Source organism: Pristiophorus japonicus, chromosome 5 (genome assembly GCF_044704955.1).
Source record: "Pristiophorus japonicus isolate sPriJap1 chromosome 5, sPriJap1.hap1, whole genome shotgun sequence".
NCBI classification, from domain to species: Eukaryota; Metazoa; Chordata; class Chondrichthyes; family Pristiophoridae; genus Pristiophorus; species Pristiophorus japonicus.
The window spans coordinates 50550285-50576316 of record NC_091981.1 but is presented as its reverse complement, the minus strand read 5'-3'; the positions used below and the strand labels follow the sequence as shown (position 1 = coordinate 50576316).

The 26032-nt window shown below is 45.3% G+C and overlaps 1 non-coding gene across 1 annotated transcript; it reads right to left on the bottom strand.

Annotated features, from left to right (window-relative positions):
• Window positions 1-21493: 21493 nt before the first annotated feature.
• On the bottom strand, window positions 21494-21675 carry LOC139264990 (U2 spliceosomal RNA). The gene has a single exon (XR_011593463.1). It is a non-coding gene; the product is annotated as a U2 spliceosomal RNA (small nuclear RNA).
• Window positions 21676-26032: the final 4357 nt, after the last annotated feature.

The window sequence follows — 26032 nt, the reverse complement described above, 5'->3', positions numbered from 1 at the left end:
AAATGATTTAAGTCATGCTAGTCTTGCTTCTGGCCAGTAACCATAATGTTAGCCCACCTGGAGCAGCATGAGGGCCTCCTTTGTTCCAGGCCAGGCAACAGAACAAGCCCTGGCTCTATTCAGCTTCTGGCCTGCCTTAACTAAAATCTTTGCTTTACCTGATCCTGCCTCTGCCTCCACTCACAGCCGTTTCTCGTGAAGTAACATGTAACTTTAACAAGAGACAGAGCGAGATCGTGCCTGCCTGGCTGTCTCAGGCCTATTTCAGCCTTTTAGAGTCCATTATTTTTTGTTTATCTGCGGCCTGGTCTCTAACCTTTGACCTTGCTTCTGACCTTTCCTTGAAGAGCAGCCTAAGTTCACTGTGTTCAGCTATAGTAGAAAGAGGGTCACGTCTCAAGAGATATAGTGCACATTTGGTGTTGCTGCACTGTGAACTTTTACACTGCACAAATGCCAAACGAGCAATATAAAGCTGCTGATGTTGCAGAAACTGGCAGTTTGGTGCTGGTCGTCAGAGTATGTGAGAAATGAACTTCAGAGATGACAGCCCTTGGACAAAGCTTTGTGCGAGGCAGTTAGCTCTGTGTTGTCCACTAGAGGTTCATTTTTGCCAAAGACTTCAGTATGGCTACAAGTAACAAGCTATATTCTTTACACATTACAACCTTCCTACAATTCACAGGTACTTCATTGGCTGTAAAGTGCTTTGGGACACCCTGAGGTCGTGAAAAAAGAAAGAAAGACTTGCATTTATATAGCACCTTTCATGACCACGGGACATCTCAAAGCGCTTTACAGTCCATGAAGTACTTTTGGAGTGTAGTCACTGTTGTAATATGGGAAACGCGGCAGCCAATTTGCGCACAGCAAGCTCCCATAAGCAGCAATGTGATAATGTGAAAGGCGTTATATTGCAAGTTCTATATTTTCTTTCTCATGGGTCAGAGAGCAGGATAAATAGCATCAATATATTCTTATCTAGTCTGTGTCTCTTTATCTCTCTTTCTGTATTTCTCTTTGTCTCTTCCCACTGGCTATGTGTCTATGAGTTATCCCTTGCTTTCTCTCACTGCACTGTTGTTTCTGATTTGAGTTTAATAGTTTAATAAGATATAGGCACACAGCAATGTTCTTTTTTGTTTAATCGTGTTAGCAGGGTATTTAATTTTTTGTCAAACTCTTTCCAGCTTCTGAAGATGATGACTCGTGCTGGGTTAGAGTTCTCCAGCTACAGCCAGTTCTCTGGTATTTTGCCAATGTTGGCAGGGTATTCACCCATTACAGCCGAACCAGATGCTATCCTTACACAGTGCTCATACTCATGCATTTTCTATCAGGACTTGCTTATTAAGGATCCAGAGTCCCTGGGACCAAAATTCTCCCCGCCCTAAAGGGGCGCACGCACACCGTTTCAATGGTTTTTACCGCAGCTGTGGTTGAGGTCGCCTTTTGAGCAAAATTCCGCTCTTTGTTGATTTTTAAAAATTCGGATCCTGAAGTCGTCTTAATTGGGGCGGTGACTACACGAGAGGGGCAGATACGCGGCGGTGGCAATACCTGAGGGGCGGAAGTTGGAGGCGGTGCGAAGTGACTGCTGCGATGACGTCATCACGGTACCACGTCAGCACGGCTCTCTCCTTCACTTAAAAGGAGAACCTTCACGGTTTTAAACCTTCGGCCCACTGGGCCACCAGGGAGGGTTTCAGCCGGGCCAGTGGCCTGGCACACAAGAGGGGGTGCTAGGCTGCCTGTTGGCCAAACCCGGGGGCATAATTATTGGGCCGACCAGGCAGTCTGCCGCCAAAACAAAACATGGCGGCAGCGCCAGTGCATCCTCCCCTTTAAGGGAAGCTGCACCTCCATTGCAGAAGGCCACAGCCTCACTGGACCACTGGGAAAAAACAGGTTTTGGCACCACCAGGCGGGCCGAAGATTTTCAGAGGAGAATGTCGCCGTCGGGGACGAGGGTGGGGGGAATAGATTGGCGTGTGCACAGTGATGACGCACTTATCATGGATCGGCAGCAGTGGAATGGTGGGGTGTGGGGGGATCAGGGCACCGCCGGGAAGCCTCGGAAAGACAATTCGGCTATCAGTGGCCATTCCACAAAAAGTCGGCGGCCACTCCACTCCGCAGCGTGACCGCCGATTTGCAGTGGTAACAGGCCTTAAGGAGAGGGGCAATTATTGACCCCCTTTTCTTCGACAGCACCTTCCAAACTGACACCATCCACCACCTAGAAGGACGAGGACTGCAGGTGCATAGGAACAGCATCACTCCAAGTTACCCGACAAGTCACACAGCATCCCGACTTGGTGATATTATCACCATTCCTTCAGCGTCACGGAGTCAAAATACCAACCTAACAGCACTGTGGGAGTACCTTCACCACATGGACTGCAGCAGTTCAAGAAGGCGGCTCACCACCACTTTCTCAAGGGCAACTAGGAATGGGCAATAAATGCTGGCCTTACCAGCAATGCCCACATCCCGTGAATGAATAAAATCTAGTTGAAAGCCAGTCATGTAAAGATCAGTCGTAGTGCACAACTGTTGACCAGGCTGGGATCAACTAACTCCAGACAAACCAGCGATTGAACTTCACATGTACCCAGTACCACAGCACACTGTCGGGTAGAAATCCAGTATCGCCCTGTTTTTATTTTTCACTTGGCCACCTCACCTTTCATTTTCTCCCCAGTAGCAGCCGGCCGCCCGAGCTGCACCTCCAGCAGCTGCTGGTGTTTTCGCCCGGCGTTGCTGCAAGTGAATTTCGGGTTCGGGGCGCTAACGGGGCGATGTGCACAGCGATGATGTCACGATCTCCGGGTGCAGGAGATCGTGATGCAAAGTCATAGCGTTGCCACTAAACTCCCGCCCAATATGGCAGGAGTCGTTAACAGCGCTACGCGCGTCGGTAACTCATTTGCGCCCGGCGCTAATGGGAGGCACAAATGAGATAAATTTCTAGTCCTGTCTGCATTCACCCACCAAGCCATCAGGACACGATTCCAATGTAGGTTAAACTCTCGCTCGCTCGCTCTTTCTCTCTCTCTCTCTCTCTCTCTCTCGCTCTCGCTCTCGCTGTATGTGGGGACCGAGAATGAGACTGGACAAGTTGTTGCTCTGTGTTTTTCAATTCTTTCAGTGTGATCGGGCATCTGCTGCGCCGCTTTCTTTACCTGCGCCGATTTCCTTAACTCTAGGGAAGGTTTTTCAGGACAGGCCTAATCAGAACTGGAGTAACTCTCAGCTGGCCAAAGTTCCCTAAATGGCCAGAAGTGACATTGGTGGTTGGTTACGCCCACTTTGGCTGAAAAAAAAACGGACTTAAAAAATTCGTAACTAACTGAGTTACACTGGTGCAAATTGATTGGGGAAACTGGGGATTTTTAAGTTAGGCCAGAAAAAGCAGCCTGCTCCAAAAAAGCGGCGCAAATACTGGGGAAAATTGAGCCCAATGAATGAACGAATAACGTTTGTATACTTTAACAGCAGAAGGCTATAATATGTAGAATTCCATGTGTTGTGATGATGAGTAAAGGGGAACTATGAAGGTAAATTACAACCGTGACCACACTTCAGAAGTACTTAATTAGCTGTAAAGTACTTGCATTTATATAGCACCTTTCCCGTTCTCAGAACATCCCAAAGCGCTTTACAGCTAATTAAGTACTTTGAAGTGTAGTCACTGTTGTACTGTAGAGACACGCACTCCCTCAGTGCTGCAATGTGAGTGTCAGCCTAGATTTTGTCCTCATGACCCTGAAGTCGAACTTGAATCTCCAACCTTCTGAGTCAGAGGCTAACACTGAGACATTTAGGGATGTCCTGAGGTGGTGAAAGCTGCTATTTAAATGCAAGTCTTTCTTTCTTTATTTTAAATGTATACAGAGGGATTCCAGCATTGTTCAAATTTGGTTTTACTTGCACTCAAATTCAGTTCTGGGACTGAGACATGCCAGTTCCATTTAAATACTTTTGTATCATGCCAACATGATTGTTGGAATTAGATTCCACCTGCGAGAATGCTGACTAACTGGGAGCAAAGCAAACATTTCCAAATTGAGGACGGAAGAATTGACATTGTGAAAGCGTTAGGCCCGTATCCAAGAGTCTAATGAATGGTTGGCATTCAAATTAGACACAATAGATCGATGGTGGCTAAATTGGACAGCCTGTCCATATAATAGAAATAAAAGTTGGTTCAGTATTGATGACCTGGCACTAGATTTCACTACCACATTTAGTAAGCGCTGTGCAATGTTGTTTTAAACATAGAAACATAGAAAATAGGTGCAGGAGCAGGCCATTCAGCCCTTCTAGCCTGCACCGCCATTCAATGAGTTCATGGCTGAACATGAAACTTCAGTACCCCCTTCCTGCTTTCTCGCCATAACCCTTGATCCCCCGAGTGTCAAATCAAAGCTAGAATGTCATTCCAGCACCAACTTCAAGTCAATTTGGAGACAAAATTCCTTCCTTTATTACTTTTACTCTTTCCCTACAACTGGTATGTCTTTAAAAAAATTACCTGCAAATAACTTGGACATGTGTAGCATCTTTAAGGTAATGAAATATCCCAAGGTGCTTGACACATGCCTATAGGACTACATAGGATTACATAGGATATATAGCACAAAAACAGGCCATTCGGCCCAACCAGTCCATACCGCCGTTTATACTCCACTCAAGCCTCCTCCCATCTTTCCTCCTATAAATCTATCAGCATAACCCTCTATTCCCTTCTCCCTCATATGCTTGACTCATCATCATCATCATAGGCAGTCCCTCGGAGTCAAGGATGACTTGCTTCCACTCTAAAAGTGAGTTCTCAGGTGACTGAAGAGTCCAATGCAGGACCTACAGTCTCTGTCACAGGTGGGGCAGACAGCGGTTGAAGGAAAGGGTGGTTGGGGAGCTTAGGTTGACGCACGCTCCTTCCACTGTCTATGCTTGGTTTCTGCTTGCTCTCGGCGATGAGATGCTCAGCGCCCTCCCGGATGCTCTTCCTCCACTTTGGGCGGTCTTGGGCCAGGGATTCCCAAGTGTCGATGGGGTTGTTGCATTTTATCAAGGAGGCTTTGAGGATGTCCTTGAAGCATTTCCTCTGCCCTCCTGGAGCTCGCTTGCCGTGTCGAAGCTCCGAGTAGAGCGCTTGCTTTGGGAGTCTCGTGTCGGGCATGCGGATGATGTGGCCCGCCCAACGGAGCTGATCGAGCGTGGTCAATGATTCGATGCTGGGGATGTTAGCCTGAGTGAGAACACTGACGTTGGTGTGTCTATCCTGTCAATGGATTTGTAGGATCTTGTGGAGATAGCGCTGGTGGTAGATCTCCAGTGTTTTGAGGTGCCTGCTGTACATAGTCCACGTCTCTGAGCCATATAGGAGGGCATGTATCACTACTGCCCTGTAGACCATAAGTTTGATGCCAGGTTTGAGGTCCTGGTCTTCAAACACTCTCTTCCTCAGGCGACCGAAGGCTGCACGGGCACACTGAAGGTGGTGTTGGACCTCATCATCGATGTCTGCCCTTGCTGACAGTAGGCTCTTGAGGTATGGAAAATGGTCCACGTTGTCCAAGGCCTCGTCAAGGATTTTGATAACCGGGGGGGGGGGGGGCGGGCAGTGCTGTGTGGCAGGGTCAGGTTGGTAGAGGACCTTTGTCTTATGTATGTTTAGTGTAAGGCCCATGCTCTCGTACGCCTCGGTGAAGGTGTTGATGATGGCTTGGAGTTCGGCCTCCGAGTGTGCGCAGACACAAGCATAGTCTGCGTACTGTAATTCAGTGGCAGAGGATGGGACGACCTGGCCTGGAGGTGGCGGAGGTTGAACACATTCCCATTTGTTCTATAATTTAGCACCACTCCAGCAGGGAGCTTGCTGAGGGTAAGATGAAGCATTGCAGCAAAGAAGAGCGTTGGTGTGATGACGGAGCCCTGCTTGACCCCAGTCCAACCGTGGATTGGGTCTGCGGTGGATCCGTTGGTCAGGATCTCGGCTTGCATGTCGTCGTGGACCAATCGGAGGATGGTGACAAACCTTTGAGCGCAACCAAAACGGAGGATGATGCTCCATAATCCCTAATGGTTGACAGTGTCAAAGGCCTTTGTGAGGTCAAAGAAGACCATGTACAAGGGTGGATGCTGTCCGAGATCCAAGGTGGCTCCCAGGATGGCAGCTCCCTAGGGAGCTCCTCTGCTGAACAACTTTATCCCTGGTCATCCGCTGCCACTCTTCACTCTTTCTCCCCTAATCTCCCCCCATCCACTGTTTAAGTTCCCCTGGCCCTAATAGTGGGTGCATTTTTTACCCCTGTGCAATTCCATGCTGCAAGGTCAGCTACGTGAGCCCACTGTCCATCTCCCAAGCGTGCCTGCTCTTTACCTCCATCAGTAAGCAGCGGATCGCCACTCAAACCTATCTCCTAACTTACCGGATTTCTCTGCCGCCAAGACTTCGCTTCCCCACTGGATGTGAGTGACTCAGCTATCCTTTTCAGACAGCTTTCGGAGACCGGGGAGTTTCCGATCAACTCTTGGGTTTGGACTCTATCCTCTCTCTCCGCTCCCACACTGAACTAATTAGGTCCCGTTGGCGATTCGGCTTATCATCAACTGCCAGTCCCGCTCAACCGCGGAGGCGAAAGCAGCTGGAAGAATCACAGCGCAGCCTCTGTCGGGCACGTGGTGCGTGTAATGGCGGCGGGAATACACTGCACTCCACAACAGTATAATTAAATGCCATACGACTGCGTTTACCCCTTTGGAAAAAGCTGCACTGGGAGCTGTCTGTCTGCGCCTCAGGCCTCTGAATGTCTCTGTGATGCTTGTCTAGCCTCCCCTTAAATGTATCTATACAATTTGCTTCATCCACTCCCTGATGTAAAGTCCTGTCCTCTCAGTACAGATTCACACGAGGCATGTAGTGAAGTCAAGGTCCTTTTGAGTGTAGGAGACTGAGTGGTGATCTGATTCGGTGTTTAAAATGTTAAAAGGATTTGATTGAGTGGATATGGAGCAACTATTTCCTCTGATGGGGGAATCCAGGTGGCATAACATTAAAGTTAGAGCCAGACCATTTAGGAGGGAAATCAGGAAGTACTTTTTCATACAAGGGGTGGTAGAAATTTGGAACTCACTCCCCAAAAAGGCTGTGGATGCTGGGATCAACTGGAGCTTTCAAGACTGAGATTGCTAGACTTTTGTTAGAAAGGGTATCAAGGGATTTAGAACTCAGCCGGGTAAGTGGAGTTGAGATGCAGATCAGCCAGAATCTAACTGAATGGCTGAGTAGGCCCAAGACGTTGAATGACCTACTCCTGATCCTATGTTCCTGTGTTCCAAAGTTAAAAGAAAACTTAGGATACAGTTATATATAATAATGTAAGATACGTGACACCTGAGGTAGCGAATTCCACATTCTCACCACTCTTTGGGTAAAGAATTTTCTTCTGAATTCCCTATTGGATTTCTTGGTGACTATCTTATATTGCTGGCCTCTAGTAATTCTCTTCTCCACAAGTAGAAATATTCTCTCTGTATCCACTCTATCAAAACCTTTCATAATTTTAAAGAGTTTAATTAGGTCAGCCCTCAGCCTTTTTTCAAGAGTAAAGAAACCCAGCCTGTTCATCCTTTCCTGATATGTATACCCTCGCATCTCTGGTATCAACCTTGTAAATCTTCTCTGCAGCTTCTCCAGTGCCTCTATATTCTTTTTATAATATGGCGATCAGAATTGTGCGCAGTACTCTGGTCTAACCAAGGTTCGATACAGGTTCAACATAACTTCCCTACCTTTCAATTCTATCCCGCTGGAAATAAACCCTAGTAATTTGTTTCCTTTTTTATGGCCTTACTAACCTGTGTTGCAACGTTTCGTGATTTGTGTATTTATACTCCGTTTTCCCTTTGTTCCTCTACCCCACCCAGACTCGCACCCTCCAAGTAATAAGTGACCTCCCTATTCTCCCTACCAAATGTAATACCTCACATTTATCTGTGTTGAACTTCATTTGCCAGTTATATGCCCATTCTACATGTCCTCCTGTTGCAATCCTCCTCCGTATTGAGTATTTGGTATCATCCGCAAATTAATTGTGTTTTTGATTCCAAAGTCTAAATCGTTAATATAAATTGTGAACAAGAGTGGTCCCAGCACTGATCCTTGTGGAATACCACTGCCCACCTTCTGCCACTGTGAATAGCCACCTTTTACCCCTACTCTCTGCTTTCTGTCTTGAAGCCAGCTAGCTATCAATTCTGCTACTTGTCCCCTGACTCTGCATTCTCTGACCTTGTTCATCAGTCTGTTAGTGGGTACCTTATCAAAGGCCTTTTGAAAATCTAAATAAATTTTATCTACTGCATTACCATTGTCTACTCTCTCTGTTACCTCTTCAAAAAATTCAATGAGCTTGGTCAAGCAAGACATTCCCTTTTGAAATTTATGCTGACTATTCATCATTATATTTTTGATTTCTATATGTTCTTCTATTTTCTCCTTTAGTAGGGATTCCATTATTTTTCCTACCGCCGATGTTAAATGACTGGTCTATAATTCCCTAGACATGTTCTATTCCCCTTCTTAAGTATAGATATTACGTGAACTATTCTCCAGTCCTCTGGCACTACATCTTTTTCTAATGAATTATTCAATTATTAGTGAAGTGGATGCCAAGCCAGATTAGGAGGGGTGACCTCTGAAAGCTTGACTAAAGAGATGGGTTTTGTCCAGGTTTTTAAAAGTGGAGATGTTGAGGGAGGGATTGCCAGACAATACGTTGCTGGATCAAAATTCTGGAACTCCCTACCTTGCAGCATTGTGGGACCACCTTCATCACATGGACTGCAGCGGCTCAACAAAAAGACCCATCACCACCCTCTCAGGAGCAGCTACGGATGGGCAATAAATGCTGGTCTTGCCATCAATGCCCATATCCCCAGAATGAATCTTTAAAAAGTAGAACAGTGGCAGCTGGAGCCTTTTCCACCAACAGTGGGTCAAAAGGATGGTGGGGGGAGAACGAATAGAAATTTGGAGACAGAGGAAGAGCATATGAGAGTGATCATAGGGCAAGAGGAGATGGCAGAGGTAGGGTGAGGTGATGCCATAGAGCAACTTATAGACAAAGATGAGGATTTTGAATTTGATGCATTAGAGAATGGAGAGCCAATGAACTTCAGCATGGACATGGTTGATGGATGAGCCAAGAAGCAGAGTTTTTGAAATGTTGGAGATTATGGATGGAGTAGAATTGGGGACTAGCAAGGCAGGTGTTGAAGTAATACATGACAAAGTGGCAAATGCATGTATATTGATTTTACTGGTGGAGGGGCCAAGGTTGGTGCTGAAGCGAGTACTGTTATGAAGGTGGCAGTAAGAGGTCCCAGTGACAGATAGGATGATGGGTCCAATAGGACAGCAAGGTTGTGAATAGTTTGGTTTAGCATAAGAGTGTGGTCTTAATCTAGAAATCTTGGCCCTTTTGGATCCAAGTGGACATGGATGCCATTCCTCAGACTCCTCGATCTAATAATTATTGCTGCATTGAGTTTTGCCTTTTTGAGAATTCTATTGAGTCTATGCTTAAGTCAGCAGTCAACCAGTAGCACAGTTTCTCGGTTTGCATCTTGATAATGTTCTTGTACCGATTTATATTTATTTTCCCAGTTACTTGAATTGCAGTATTCCATTTACTTATACTTCCTTCTCGAACACATGGGAAATGTGAGGTTTGTTGATGATCTTGGCTTAATGGAATTCATCCAAAAGTAACATATTGATTGCCTGAGAAGTGACACAGCATTGGAGAGGCTTGAGCAGACCCTGTCTTCATTATCAGGACCCAAGTAGCTGAGAGTTATTATCAGTGCAATTATATTACAAACAAGCAAAAGAATGATGTTCTTTGGTGACGCAATGGCTCATTCCGAATTGTTGTGGTTTTCATACCCTTCATTCTTCACTTGGAGAGAATAATATGAAATAGTGGAAGAATTTACTAGAATGATAGCAGGGATGTGGAGAGACTGGAGAAGCAAGGATTGCTCTCCTTAGACCAAATAAGTTTAAGGGGAGATTTAATAGAGCTGTTCAAAATTATGAAGGGTTTTGAGAGTCAATAAAATAAACTTTTTCCACTGGCAGGGGGATCGGTAGCCAGAGGATACAGATTTAAGGTAATTCACAAAAGAACCAGAGGAGAGATGAGGAGAATTTATTTTATGCAGGGATTTGTTGTGATCTGCAATGCACTGCCTGAAAAGGTGGAGGAAGTAGATTCAATTGTAACTTTCAAAATGGAATTGGATATATATTTGAAGGGAATAAATGCAGGGCTATGGAAAAGAGCAGGGCGATTGGTCTCATTGGATAGCTCTTTAAAAGAGTCGGCACAGACACAATGGGCCAAATGGCCTCTTTCTGTGCTGTATCTATAATTCACAGGCTGATTAACTATCTGACAGGCTGCAACGAGAACACTCTTTCCATGACCAGTACCCACTGTTATACCAGCTGCTAGGTTAGTTCGATACGACAGGAGGGTTTTAATGGAACGATGTGTGGGGGAGGGGCCACCCACAACCACCGGACATGAGTATCCAGCTGGATGTCAACCCACAACTCAGAGCTGGGATTCCAGTCTGTCAGAGCGGGGTTTCAAGCTCTGCACCTTCTGACCCAGACCCTAAGCCAAAGACTCGCTCCATGCTTTGAAGTGAGTTGTATAATTATGGTATAGTGGTAGTTGGACAAAGAATAGAATTGCTCCGTTAAGCCTTTAAATCAATGCATTACACCAGTGTTAGTAGCAAGCTACTGAAGCTGGTGTGCGATGGATGATTTTTTTCAAAGCTCCCAAAGCCTGATTGCTCTGTTTAGGATCCCACACATATATATAGAAATACCAATTCACAGTTTCTGTTTCGAAGAGTGCCCGTTAAATGACATCATTATACAGATGATAAAATAAGGCAAGAGCAAGACTTGACTTTGTTTGGGGTCAAAGTTTTATTCTGTTGTGGAGAAAGGTGACTGGTTGATTAATATAGTCATTAGTTTGGGCTTTAAACTATTCCCATATGATGAGGGGTGACTGACACCTTTAGGTGTCTAAAACATAAGAGGTAGGTCCTGAAAGAATAACGTCCTCTAAGAATAAAGATGAACATTTCTTCTTGGCCCCACTTTCTTGTATTTATTTTTTAGGCTTGTTTAACACATTTTATTTAAAGCTGTGGATTATTTTAGCATGAGGGAAACTCAATTTACCAGTTTCTTTGAAATTATTTTTGTTCGATTAGGTCTGGAGTATTTGTACATTGGGCAAGGGAACATATTTTAGGGATGGGCAATAGTTTTCACCGTATATCTGCTGATTAAATATAAGCTCACTATTGGTTAGGGCTGATCTCATGGCTGTTATCTTAAGGATTAAAGAGATAGATCTGTCGATGGCTAGAATTTTTGAATTGACTATTGACATTACAGGGAGCTTTCTAAAAGTCTATCCAACGTCTATTAATGTAGGCACTGCAGCTAAATTTCAGAATGAGACCGGGACGTAGAGAGTTAAATTACGAGGATAGGTTGCATAAACTTGGCTTGTATTCTTTTGAGTGTAGGAGACTGAGTGGTGATCTGATTCGGTGTTTAAAATGTTAAAAGGATTTGATTGAGTGGATATGGAGCAACTATTTCCTCTGATGGGGGAATCCAGGTGGCATAACATTAAAGTTAGAGCCAGACCATTTAGGAGGGAAATCAGGAAGTACTTTTTCATACAAGGGGTGGTAGAAATTTGGAACTCACTCCCCAAAAAGGCTGTGGATGCTGGGATCAACTGGAGCTTTCAAGACTGAGATTGCTAGACTTTTGTTAGAAAGGGTATCAAGGGATTTAGAACTCAGCCGGGTAAGTGGAGTTGAGATGCAGATCAGCCAGAATCTAACTGAATGGCTGAGTAGGCCCAAGACGTTGAATGACCTACTCCTGATCCTATGTTCCTGTGTTCCAAAGTTAAAAGAAAACTTGTTTTCACCCTGTATATAACTTGGCACCCCTGTGGGTTACACGATAAACCTTATGGAGGTTTTTTATCCTATGTATGAGGGGACACTTGTCATTTGGAATGCATGTTGGATGATCACACTTCCTGCCTGACTTCAACAGTGGGAGGCCCATTTGATTTTTGTGCTCGAGCCTCATTTAAATAAAACCACTGAGCTGTCAGCACTAAACGAGTGCTGATGAGCAGCTCATCAATCAAGGACAGAAACCTGATGACTCCTCCTTGGAGCCAAACTGGCAGGGAGACCATAAAGTGGTGGGTTGGGGAGGGTGGGATGGAGGGACCGGCAGTGGACAGGACAGTTTTTGTTGGACCAGGAGCAGCATTCATGGTCCAACAAAAATCGGTCAATGAATGGACTTACCGTCATGTTTTCTAAGAGGCCAGCGTACGTATTAAAGACCTCTGGTTTGGCTGCTTTATGTCCAGTGTCATCGGGCACACCTTGCGAAGTAAACGATCCACTCAATGCCAGCCCAATATTTCATCATGGTCCTAAAGACATCACAGGAACCAGTTCCCACCCCCCAATTTAAATATGTAGGTGATGCTCCTGCTTGATTCTAACAGTATCGTTCAAGTTTATCAGCTGGGTGGGGCATAGCTTGGATTATAAATGGCTTTTGAAGAAAATAAATGGCGGAACTCCTGACGCTTTTGTTGGCCAGAAATGTAAGGCTGACTCAAAGTTCCACTTTACAGATGAGGAAGTAGCGATTTCAAAGCTTTGGCCCTGGCTCCCAATCTGATGCGTTTAGCTTGACTTGGACTCAATATCTGAACATATGCACTCCTCCCTAATTAATGTTATCCCTCAGCGATCGGCAGCAGACACTGTTGATAGACCTAGAAAGGGACTCGAGGAAGAAAAGGCAGCCAGCTGTCGCAGAATGAATGTCATTTTTACTAAGTATATTTTTCATTGAAATAGCAGGGAATGATTTTTTTTGTTGTAACTCTTAAGTCCAAAACTAATATTTTTATAAATTGTGAGATTGTAAAGCGGTGAAGATTAAAGAGGATTAGTGGTGAGTGATGGGTTCTGCTGCTCTGGTTTAGTAAATTTATGTAGGCACACAGGCCATTAATTGCTAGGTTCAGCTCTTCCACGCAAGACAAATACCTGCACACTGCGGCCTGACACTGCGATTTGTCAAAGCGTACAGCTGCTGCTCACCAGACCCTGAATGAAGAAGCAAAGAAAAAGAAGCAAAAATCAAAAGACGAAAAAGTGTAACTTGACAACATTGCTCATCCCTGCCTTTACCTTAGTCCCTCATCAACTGACATGCTTATCCATGCGTTTGCCATCTCTCGACTCAATTATTCAATGCGCTGGTCATCTTCTGTCCATGCTCCATAAACTCCAATTTCTTCATATCCTGTTTGGCACTGAGCCCTGCTCACCCATGGCTCCCATCCTCACAGACCTATGCTGGCTCCCTGTCCTCCAATGCATCAAATTTTAAATGCTTTCTTGTCCTCCCTCCACTCTCCATCTTAAACCTTCTCCCTCCTGTACCTTCAGCCTGCTGACTCTGGCCTCTTGTGCATTCTTCTCGTCCTTCACCCCACCATGGCACAGCTTCCAGCTCCCCCTGCTCTGCTCTTGGGAACTCCCTCCTTCCAGCCCTCCGCCTCTCTAGTTCTCTCTTTTCCTTTCAAAGCATTCCGACAATCCACCTTTTCACCCAAGTAATCACCTTTTCACACAAAAGGGTAGTAGAAATCTGGAATTCTCTCCCCAAGAGGCTGTGGATGATGGAACAATTGGGCCTTCAAGACTGGGATTGATAGATTTTCGTTAGGTAAGGGTATCAAGGGATATGGAGCAAAGGCAGGAAAATTGAGGTGCAGATTAGCCATGATCAAGTTGAAAGGCAGAGCAGGCCCGACGGGCTGAATGGTCTACTCCTGTTCCTAATGTTCCTAACTTTGGTGAGATTGTGCTGAATGGGAGGGCTAGGTAACTGAAAGAGTTAACAGTAATTGGGCATGTTATCTCACTTCACTAAACTTGATGAAAACATAGGCATGAAGCCCAACAACTTATGCTTTTTCATTTGAATATTAGCAAAATTGCATTAATCCTTATGACAGCATTGTCTATTCCTGTTAATTCAGAGTTGCTTAATTTGAATTAACCTTTACTTCAAATTTTTTTTGTTTACATAAAACTTATGTACTTATTGAAATTGCTTAATTCAAGTTACTGGATAATTAAAATTTGGGGGGAGCTGCAAGAAAAAAAGAACTTTGAAACAACTGGCATAGGGTGTGGGGTGAACGTGTAAACAGGGTTTCTGATGAAGTTATGGTGGTAGATTGCGAGAACTCCAAAGCAAATTCCTGACGTATATCTCCGAATCTTCAAATGTGTCAGCTCTTTGAAGGTGGAAGGACAAATTGATAAGGCTGTTAAAAAAGCAAATGGAATCCTTGGCTTCATAAATAAAGGCAGGAAGTAAAAAAGTTATCCTATACCTTTATACATCGCTTGTTATGTCTCAGCTGGAGTTTTGTATCCAATTCTGGGCACCATACTTTAGAAAGGATGCCTAGGCCTTGGAGAGGGTGCAGAGTAGATTTACTCGGATGGTACCAAGGATGAGGGACTTCAGTTACATGGAACAATGAGAGAATCTAGGATTGTACTTCTTGGAGCAGAGAAGGTTAATAGGAGATTTAATAGAAATGTTCAAAATTATGACGGGTTTTGGGACAGTAGATAGGGAGAAACAGTTTCCCCTGGCAGGAGGGTCAGTAACCAGAGGTTGATGATTTAAGAATATTGGCAAAAGAACCAGGGAAGAGAATATTTTACTCAGTGAGTTGTTATGATCTGGAGTACATTGCCTGAAAGGGCGGTGGAAGCAAATTCAATAGTAACTTTCGAAAGTGAATTGGATATATACTTGAACAGGAAAAAATTTCAGGGCTACGAGAAAAGAGCAGGGGAGTGGGACTAATTGGATGGATCTTTCAAAGAGCTGACACAGGCATGATGGGCTGAACGGCCTCCTTCTGTGCCATAAGTTTCTATGGTTTTATAAGTAAATTATTTTCACCACATAGTCATGAATGAGCCCTTTTTCTCATGTTTTTTCACACAAAATCATGCGGAATGGTTTCCTTTGTCTTGTCTTTCCTCCATTGTTATGGAGAATGTCAGCAACAATGTCTTGGCAATCTGCACTTGTGCTTAATAATGAGGTCTGGCAGCTTAAGTGGTTCCTTTTTACAAATGCAATACTTTATTTTCACGGTTTCAGCAGTTTGGAGGAATAATAACTTCAACCTCGACCTCCATGCGAGTTTATCAGTTTTCTTTATATCTTTCTAAACCTCATCTGGCAACCTTCAAACAGCAGCAGGAATAGTCCTGGTACCTTCCATATGCAAGAGATTACAGTGTGTGTTGAATGTCTGCTGGACACTCAGTGATCTGAAATAAAACATTCAACATAAGACAGTACACTGTACAGGGGGTGGAGGTGATTGAGAATGGAGATTCTCCAAATGACATGCCAATCTCTTAAGTGTATCATTTTGCATGAAGGCAGAGGTTCCATTTTGTTTTAAGAGATCCTCAGTATATCTGGGTCTGTTCAGCTGAACTCTTGCTGTTATATCATCCATTGGACTAACAGATAGGGTTGGATTTTGCAGGTGGTCAGTGTGTGTGATCAGTGGGTCAGCGGGCGTGATCAATGACAGGTCGGGTGGGAAAATGGTTTTGTTCCCAGGGGGTCGGGGTCCCGCTGTGAATCCGCTGCCACGCGCCTTTACCAAATGTCGGGTCTGCCAGCGCTGAGCAGACCCGACACGCGCGATGGGGGAGGCAATTAAAATCATTAGTGGCTTGTTTACAGTCACTTATTAATGTTTTTTTCCCAGCTTCTTGGATTTGACAGTTCGCCCACCGATTTCCCGCTGTGCCTAGACCTCGTCTGTGAAGCTGAGGCGGGAGGTCAGTGGCCATTGAATCAGCTGATGAGTTCACAGCTTCAAATGTCAAGTCAAAGCTTCCAGCAGATTGAGAAATGTTACTTTAACCACTAGCTTCTCTAAACTGCATTTCCACTACAGATTCAGGATGCTGCAAATCTTTACACAAGTCTCCATCCAGTCTGACCTCATTACCTCTCCCACCATTGACAGATCGCTTCTGTCATCTCTACTTCACCTGCCATCTATTCCATCAGCATGGGTGCCCTTGAAATTCTCTCACCTTGGTCCTCAGAACCCAAAACGATCAGCCCCAACACCAGCATTACCGGGCACACCAACAGCACCAGGCACACCAGCAGCACCAACAACACCAACCTGCTCTACAATCACCTGATGCTGCACAGGACACAGGGCATCAGCACCCAACCACTTTGCTGCTCGGGAGGCCAGGGCAAGCCTCACCATGGCCAGATTTACTTCACTTGACGCTGTACACTCTGGCTGCCACATGATGCGCCAGTTTGGCACCACCCCACACCAACATCATAAAGCATCCCTACAATGCCAAGCCATTCCTTTCACACACATCACTGTTGCGGGGTTACAGTTATGTCTCACTATTCACTGCAACTAACTAAGCCACTTCCAAAGGTGCACAGAAATCTATCCAAGAAAGCAAAGTGTTGAAAATAAAGTTTTCAATGTTTGACACCACATTAACAGAAACTTTACATGAACTTTGGATAAAACACCCAAGTGCCTATCCTTGTGTGTTATTAGTTGGTATGATTGCACTAGGATGAGGGTGAGTGTGAGGGGTGGCTAGTGAGAAGGGAAAGTGATAATGTAGATAGAGAGGGCTGGGTGGAGTTACTAGGTAAGTTGGTGTGAGTAAGGAGGTGCAGGACTAGGGTTGGGAAGGCAGAGTGATGGGGATGTGATGAGAAGCACAGCAGGATGAGGTTGAGTGTGGCTTTGAAGTAATGTTCCATGATCTACTGAGACAATTGAAACGTTTGCAGCACTGCAACCAGTTCCTCCTGACCACATCCCTGCTTGCGCCTTCCTCTGCAATGTGCAACTAGACTGTGTTGAATTCCTGGGGAGGTCTCTTCCACCCATGGGAAGGGAAGAGGACCTCCCTGTGTGCTATGATTCCCTCTATAAGTATATGGAGGGAGTCATGGGAGAGCCTGGGTGCAGCCTGCATCTCTGTGCTGTGCATATCAGTGTTTGCAGCACCTCAATGATGTAGAAAACTGACAGCATAAATGTCAAACTAAAGGAAACCGGCTGATGACGTGTCATCAAAAGACGTCATCAGACCCACTTCCTCTAATTGGCCGGCAAATGCACTGGGCAGGCTTTACAAGCCCCATCGGGGAAATTCCTTTCAGAGACAGGGATGGAGATGGCAGTGGGGTCGGGACCCACCACCGACGTCGTCCATCACGGACCCGCCGAGGTTCGTAAAATCGCGGCCATGGTGTTTGAGAATTGGTGAGAGTGTACACAGACAGTGCTTGTTGTGCCCGGTTTCCAGGCAAAAACGGGTGCAAAGAGATCCAATCTAGGGGGCCAAAGTCCCACACCTGAACAACATCGAATCGGCCACTGTAGAGGGATTTCTGGAAAATGTCTAAAACGGGCCCTCGGCCCCTTCAATATGCTAATAAGGGACCAGACGCCTATTTTAGGACCCAAATAGGAAATTGGTTGACCCTGAACGCAGCAGGTGTTGGGTTTGCTCTGTTCAGGATTACTAGGTTTTGTATGTGGCCTAACCTCGCTGGAACTCGCCACCAAAAAAGTACGCTTTCAAAAAAATACATTTACCTGAATGTGGAGCCGGCTCCCGGCTCTATTTTAACACCGGGGGCCGCTGCCAGTTATTGCTCACCACCCTCCTGTTTGTCACCTCACCCAGGACTCACCTGAGGCCCTTGGTCAGCACCCAGGCAACCCAATCTGCTTTTCCCAAGACTGGCAAACTAACTCTAGGGCTGTGACTGGCTCACTATCCTAATGAAGGCGGTGGTCCAATTTACCGTGGTGCAATTTACCGTGGTGCTGCCGCTGGCCTCATTAGACGCATGCAATCGTGTCCTGATTCAGGCACGTTCCTCTTCTTTGGCCAGCACAGACAGGATGGGCCAAATGGCCTCCTTCTGCGCCATAAATTTCTATATGATCCAATTTCCAGCCCTGAGGGTTAAAGCCCAACCTCATTCTATCCCGACCCTTTCCAGCAGGAGTGACTGGATGATGATGAGTATCAGAAATCCTGGTTGACCCTAGTCTAAATATTGAAGCTAATTATAGTCACCCAACTATGACCCAATCTGCTCTTAACTAACTCAGACCAGGGATGGAACTGGAGAACTGAATTCACCCATTGAAGACTGTTGACGGCTCTTATTTTATCAAATTCTGTAAACATTGGCCCCTCTCTGCAATATTCCTCAGTGAATACTACCATTAAGAAAAAATATATTGAATGCTGGAACCTTTATTCTAATAGTAAAGAGGGAGGCAAATAACCCGGGCTTAAGGAATCTCTAGTAAAACTACACATGCCTGATAATCATTAGAAGGATAGAATGGTTGGGGGGAACTTTAACCCCCAAGGACAGGCGGGTTGGGAGCGGGTGGGAGGTTTAAAAAAAATGTACATATTACACCTGACCCCAACGTGCCCACTTCCGGTTTTAATGGAGGCAGGTGAGTGGGCGGATGACCAATCCGCTCTCAGGAGGTGAATAGGTCAGTAAAATCATTTTAGAAGGCTGCGTGCCTCAATTTGAACAGGATTTTTACTTTTAACCCATGGAGGCCAGGTGTCCCGGGGCTCGGGAATCCCGACAGGTAAAAGGGGGTGAGAAGGGCTGTACAATGAGGCAATGCATTTATAGCACTGCTTGTGGGCCAGGAGGAACAGGAGTGCTCCCCGATCCCTCAAGCTTATCTCTTCACAGACTCCACAATCAGACCCAGCAATCCCCGTCTCCCCCACCCTCCTGCAATCTCCGAGTGCTGCTGTCGTGGCCTTCCCCACCCTCCCCCGTGGTCTCCGAGTGCTCCCCCCAGGATCTCCGACTCCCGGTCCCCTCCTCGCCCCCACACCGCCCCCCCTCCTGCTCAGTCCTAAAACCTACCTGAATCCCTGTAAAGCTCCCAGTGCCATGGCCGAGTGATTCGATATGCACAAGCTGGGAAATAAGTGCTTCAGACATTTACTTACATTTCATTCGAACTGACATCAGCCTATTTAACTCAGAGCCTGATCCAAACCGGTGTTAAAGTGAAAGGTACAACTGAAAACTTGGCCTTGCTATCAGATTGTGTTTATTGGATAATAGTTTGAATTCTCCTAGATCTGGGAATTCTGGAGTATTCCAAAACAAATTGCGGCCTTTCAAACCCCAGCCCAATCAAACTCAGCTTGTCTTTGTTTTTTTTGTGGCTCAGATGGCATTTATATTTCTCATCGGTTCACTTTGGTAACTAGTTAGTCAAACATCAGAAAGATTTCGCAAAGCCTTTTGAATCCAGACCTCAGCAACACATTTTGCTTCTGTGAAATCACTTGAGAATTACTCCTCAGGTGTAAAGTGTCAATCTAGTACTGTCCCACCTGCGTATTTCTAATTCTTACATAACTGAAGGTACATATTAAAAGGGCGCAGACACGTTGGTAGAGAGGACTCCCACATCTTGCTAATGTCATTGATGGTATATGCTACATGAAATCATAGGGGGAGAAACTGGGCTGCTTTGCGCCTCCCGTTAGCGCCAGTGGGGGGGGCGGTAACGGGCGCTAAGGAGTCACCGACCTGACGTGGCGAATTCAGCGACATTCATGAACTTCCCTGGCGGTTTTGCGCTGGCGCTAACACTTACCGCCTCGGTCTCTAGCACTCGGAGATCGTGACGTCATCAAGTGTGCAGCGCGCCATTACCGCCCCGGATGTGAAATAAGCTCACGCTCCCCCCTTCAGCATCACGGGCATCAAAAACGGCAGCAACAGGAGGACTTGTCGCTTTGGTTGGCTGCTTGGGGAGCGATAATTAAAGGCAGTGGTGTTCAGCTAGGCCAAACTTTATTCTTTGCACCAGTCTGGTGCCTCATTGCTGCGCGATGCCTGAGCCCTCCACTCTCTGAGAGTGATTGAGGCTGTAATGGCAGTCGCGCAGATCTAAGAAGAAGAATGTTGCAAACCATCATTGGCCCTTCCCTTTAAGCGAGGGAAGCAGCCTCTGATACCAGCATTCTGTTGCTTCCGCTCCTCTCACACACTTTAGCACCCTCAGAGAAGTGGTTACTGTTTGATTTAGTGATCCACATCCCTCTTGGAGCGCTAAAGCTGAAGTTCCCGGGATCAAAAAAGGATTATCACCTGGCGACACCATTCTCACATTTCAAAAATTATCACCCCAAACGTGGCACAATGGAATATAGAATCTTACAGCAGAAAAGGAGGCCATTTGGCCCATTGTTCCCGTGCCTACTCTTTGAAAAAACGATTCAATTATTCCCATTCTTTCCCCATACCCAGCCAATTTGTTATTTTTGGAGGGTAAAAATAGAATCCCATATAAAGTATAGATTTGTTTGGGCTGCCAGTAGGATAGGGTGGCAGTTAGGGTTGCCAATCCTCCAGGATTGCGCTGGAGTCTCCAAGAATTGAAGGTTAATCTCCTGGACACTGTTGCTCGCAACCCAAGAGAAAAGTCACAGGGACATTAAAACAATTGAGTTTTTTTCAACTTATTTGAAAACTTTCAATTAAGTTTTAAAATATTGGAGTTGAGGAAAAGGCTGTTTTACTGGGTGGGGCAATTTGAGGCAGGAAGTCATGTGATCAAACCTCCAGGAGTACATCCAACTCAAGACAGTGCATTGTTCAATTTAGTTGTTCCCTGAAAACATCTTTAAGAAGTAACAGTGATCTGTGGCCTGATGCAGGCTCTGCATTTAGACTCCTTTACTGCATTGGAAGTATTGGGCTCACTGTCCACTAAGAAGGCAGACTCAGCCATTGTTTAACATCTCATCCGAAAGACAGCACTTCTTCTGACAGTACAGCACTCCCGCAGTGGCACTGAAGTGTCAGCCTAGATTTTGTGCTCAAGTCTCTGGAGTGGGGCTTAAACCCACAATCTTCTGACTCACAGGAAAGAGTGCTACCCACTGAGACACAGCTGTGCAAGAGGAACCCACTTGACCTGCTCCTCAGTTTCTGCCTCTATCAGGACACAGTACCTTTCCCATCAGCTCAATATCCACATAATTTAACACAAAGCCAATATTCTAAAGAATAATTTCAATTTTGGGCAAGTTTGTAAGATGTCAACAATTGCAGTGAACAGGTTTTTTTTTTTGTTCATTCTTGTCAGATCAACTCCAGCGCCAAAGATCACTTTGCACTATTACACTTGATCTTAGCCAAAAGGCCGAGAGGGGAAGCTGCACCGTTCCTGGAAACACTGCAATACCAGGTCGATGCGTGGAGTGGACGGAGCAAGCCCCTGTTCCATCTCCCTGTTCCAAAAAACAATTCAATATTTGGTCCCCAGATAGGGGATATTAAACTGATAAGAACAGATACTACACTTGATCTTAGCCAAAAGGTCGAGAAGCGATTGCAGTGAACAGGTTTTCTAACTCTACCCACCTTGTGAGTGCAACATGTATATTTTTGTTTAGCTAGCTGTGCTATCTTTTATGGAGTCCCCCTCCCCCTCCTCTCCAAAGCCAGACATTCTTGTCACATGCAAACATCATATCCCCAGGTTGGAGGCTCAGAATTATAAAGGCACAGTCACACAGATAGACAGACAGGGCATTGTAGCAATGGGCCCTTTCAAGCAGAATGCTTAAAGCCACGGAAAGAGTGCCCCAGTCATTAGATGTAGCTTTAATGCATTCCGTGCTTATCAGTCTCCAGACAGGTCATACAATAGCCTTAATACCATTACCGCTGGGACAACATTTGAGTAGGACCCAGGAACCTCTATGACTGGGCAGTAAAACTAAAGAACCAGTTTAAAAGCCTGGGTAACGATTTCAGTAAACAACGATAAGGACAGCTGCAGCTAAAACCTTGCTACCTGCTGGGCGTTGCCTGGCAACTAGGCCTCCTTCTTCCCCAGAGATTTTGTAGTTCACAATTAGGTTTGCTTAGAGGTTTTAAAGGCCCAGTGTCATCTTGCTAGCTGTCTGAATGTTAGCTTGCATTTTGGGTGAAAAGGAACATGTTGTTTGCAATCACTTCTAACTTAGAACATTTGTCGATAAATAATAATAAATAAATCTTAAAAAATGGTCAGATTTAGATTCCAGTAACAAATGAACAGAGTATATTTATGTGTGGTGGAGATGTTAAAGCTGCTAAATAAATACAAGTTGCTGTTAAAATTAGTCCCACTATGTAAAAAAAAATATTTATATTCTGACCAGGGTTTCAGTAGACAAGCTTACATGTAGACTGCACGCACGCAGTCTGGATGCTTAAGCTTTGGTTGGCAAATGCGAGATAGAGCATCATCATTCTGGCCTCATTGGGAACTGTTTTTTGTTTATGTCTGTTTGTTTTGTATCCAGAATTTATTTTTTCGGTAATGAGAGGACACAGATTTAAGGTAATTGGCAAAATAACCAGAAGGGAGATGACAGAATGTTTCTTTTTAACATAGCGTGTTATTGTGATCTGGAATGCACTGCCTGAAAGGATACTGGAAGCAGATTCAATAGTAACTTTCAAAAGAGAATTGGATAAATACATAAAAGGAAAAATTGCAGGCCTTTGGGAAAAGAGGAGGGGAGTGGGACTAATTGATTCTGTCCACATCATCCTGAATCCAGGTTTCTGATTCTGAAGGACTGCCACCCTCTGGTTGCAAATCTGCAAAAGTATAATCTTCAGATTGTGTTTGTCTGCTATGATTTTACGACATAAACTGATCACCTTAGCATAGAATCATACATAGAAACATACAGCACAGAAGAAGGCCTGTGCCTACTCTTTGAATGAGCTATCCAATTAGTCTCACTATCCTGCTCTTTCCCCGTCTCCCTGCAATTTTTCCCCGTCACGTATACATCCAATTCCCTTTTGAAAGTTACTATTGAATCTGCTTCCACCACCCTTTCAGGCCGTGCATTCCAGATCATCATAACTGGCTGAGTAAAAAAATTCTCCCATCTCCCCGCTGGCTTTTCTGCCAATAATCCTAAATCCATGTCCTCTGGTTACCGACCCTCCTACCAGTAGAAACAGTTTCATTGCGCAATAACACAATAAGAAAGAATAGGTATTTTTACAGTGCCAGTCACATCCTAAAATGCTTCATGGTCAATGAATTGCTTCACAAGTGTAGTTACTGTTATTATGTAAGCAAACGCTATAGCCAACTTACAGTCATGCCGCAATTAAATGATCCACAGATGAAAATGAACAGCTTTATTCAGCTCAAACTGAAATTATAATGGTTATTCTGCCTGTTGTGAACTGGGGTTCCTGCCAATTGCAAGGTTGTTCGGGTTCCCAAAATGCAAAGTAAGCTACGTATCAAAGAACCACTCTAACTAAGAGTCCAAGTCACTCTCATACACTGTCCATATTACAATTCTATAGCTGGAGTCACTGTTATGTAAATACAACAGGATGACTACCTCTGGAGAAACCGAGAGCTAGCGCACCTGATCAGTTTTCAAGGGGTCTCCAAAAGCCGACACATTGACAGCCCCAAACTTAAATGGGCACTGCTAGCCAATGCAACTGCCATTGTGTTCTGACTGTGGATGGGGTTGGGGCACACAAAAAGGTACCTGGCCAGAAACTTGGATCACAAGCCAATTTGAGCCAATCTACAATTCTGCTTCGGTGCTCCTGCTAGGGTTCTGAATTTAGATCATTTACATAAAAGGGTGGAGTCAGCATTGGCAGGCATCAGCTGTGGCTCAGAGGCAGCATTCTTGCTGATGCCTGAGTCAGAAGGTTGTGGGTTCAAGCCCCACTCCAGGGACTTGAGCGCAAAATCTGGGCTGACACTCCAGTGCGTTGCTGAGGGAGCGCCGAACTGTCGTAGGTACTGTCCTTGGGATGAGAAGTTAAACCGAGGCATTGTCTGCCCTCTCAGGTGGATGTGAAAGGTTCCATGGCACTATTTCGAAGAAGAGTGGGAGAGTTTTATCTCGTGTCCATACAATTTTATCCTTAAACCAACATCACTAAAACAGATCATCTGGTCTTTATCACATTGCTGTTTGCGGGACCCTGCTGTGGGCAAATTGGCTGCCACGTTTCCCACCTTACAACAGTGACTACACTGCAAAAATACAGAATTGGCTACAAAGAGCTTTGGCATATCCTGAAGTCGTGAAAGGTGCTATAGAAATGCAAGTTCTTTCTTTTTTTTGTTTTCTCCTGCACATTATAGAATAGCCACCAGTTAAAGAGAATGAGCAATCCTCGACCCTCCCAGAGACCTCTCAGTCCCAGGTGTGCTAGGACTTATTTTTTGATTGAGCTATGATTACGGTTGTGTCATAGAATCCGCCATCTTGCAGCTCAGAACTGTTTCAAGGAAACATCGCAGAAGGTTAGGTGGAAGCAAATTGAACGGGATTTGTTGATAAGAACTCCCTATCGGTAAAGAAACGGCGACTCCGTGTATAAGATAAATGGAAGGAAACAAAAACAAGCTCTCCCGCTATCCTGCAATTAAATCCAGAACGTATTCCTGTGAGCTAAAAATATCGAGAACAATTCAATTAATCTCGCTTGCAAAATCAAAACATTCCATTGTCAGCGGAGGAAGAGTGGCTTCAAGCTGACAGGCCTACGTGTAAATGCCTCTTCAAGGAAAATGGGCAAGGGAACTAACTGCCACCTATTTTTATTTAATTCTATACAATTGCTGACGTGTTATATGCTATTTCCCTTTCACATATATCTTAAGTTTGAACACTGAACAGATGTTCAATTGAACAGAGCAAGACTGGCGGTAGACATCGTGTTAAGTGATAGGGAAAGAAAGACCTTGCATTTATATAGTGCCTTTAACATTTCACGACGTCTCAAAGTGCTTCACAGCCAATGAAGCACTTTTGAAATGTAGCCACTGTTGTAATGTAGGAAACATGGCAACCAATTTTTGCACAACAAGATTCCACACACAGCAATGGTTTCAGGATAACTATTGGCCAGGACACCAGGAAGGACTCCCCTACTCTTCTTCACAGTAGTGCTATGGGATCTTTTGCATCCACCTAAGGGGGCAGACAGGGCCTCAGTTTAACATCTCATCTGATAGACAGCACGTCTGAGAGTGTCATCATCATAGGCGGTCCCTCAAACGAGTTCACAGGTGCTTCAATGAAGGACCGATGTTGCAGTCCTGAACTCCAATTGAGGGGGTGGAAGATGCCTGTGAGTGAAGATCAGCCACCACACAAGCTTGACAAAGCTAGGCCTTTATCCAGTGACAAGGGAGACCTGCTCTGCTGCATGGACCTAGCACGCGCACATATCGCAGTGTGGGTTGGCCTGTGCTGCCCCTGGGCCCTCGGCTCTTCTGGGCCTCGTACCGTCAACTGTCGTACTTCCGCCACGATTTTTCACCGCTCCTCCGCCATAAACATTCACTGCATCTCGCCACAAACACTCGCTGCTCATCCGCCCCGACCTTCCCACTCCTCTGTACCTGGGCCCTGCCGATGTTCCTGCCCACGCTCCAAAATGGCGACTAGGGTTTTGATGACGTCACCCAGTCGTCCATCTCAAAATCATCACATACTTGGAGCAGCTCGCACTGGAGGTTGAAGTGGTACGTCACTCCAGCTCTTATACTTCCCGACCTGTGGAGCTGTTCTCTCGCAGGTCAGGGGGCCACGAAGTCCCTCAGTACACTGGAGTTTTAGCCTAGATTTTGTGCTCAAGTGTTATGGAGTGGGACTTGAACTCACAGGTTTCTGAATGAAAGGTAAGAGTGCTACC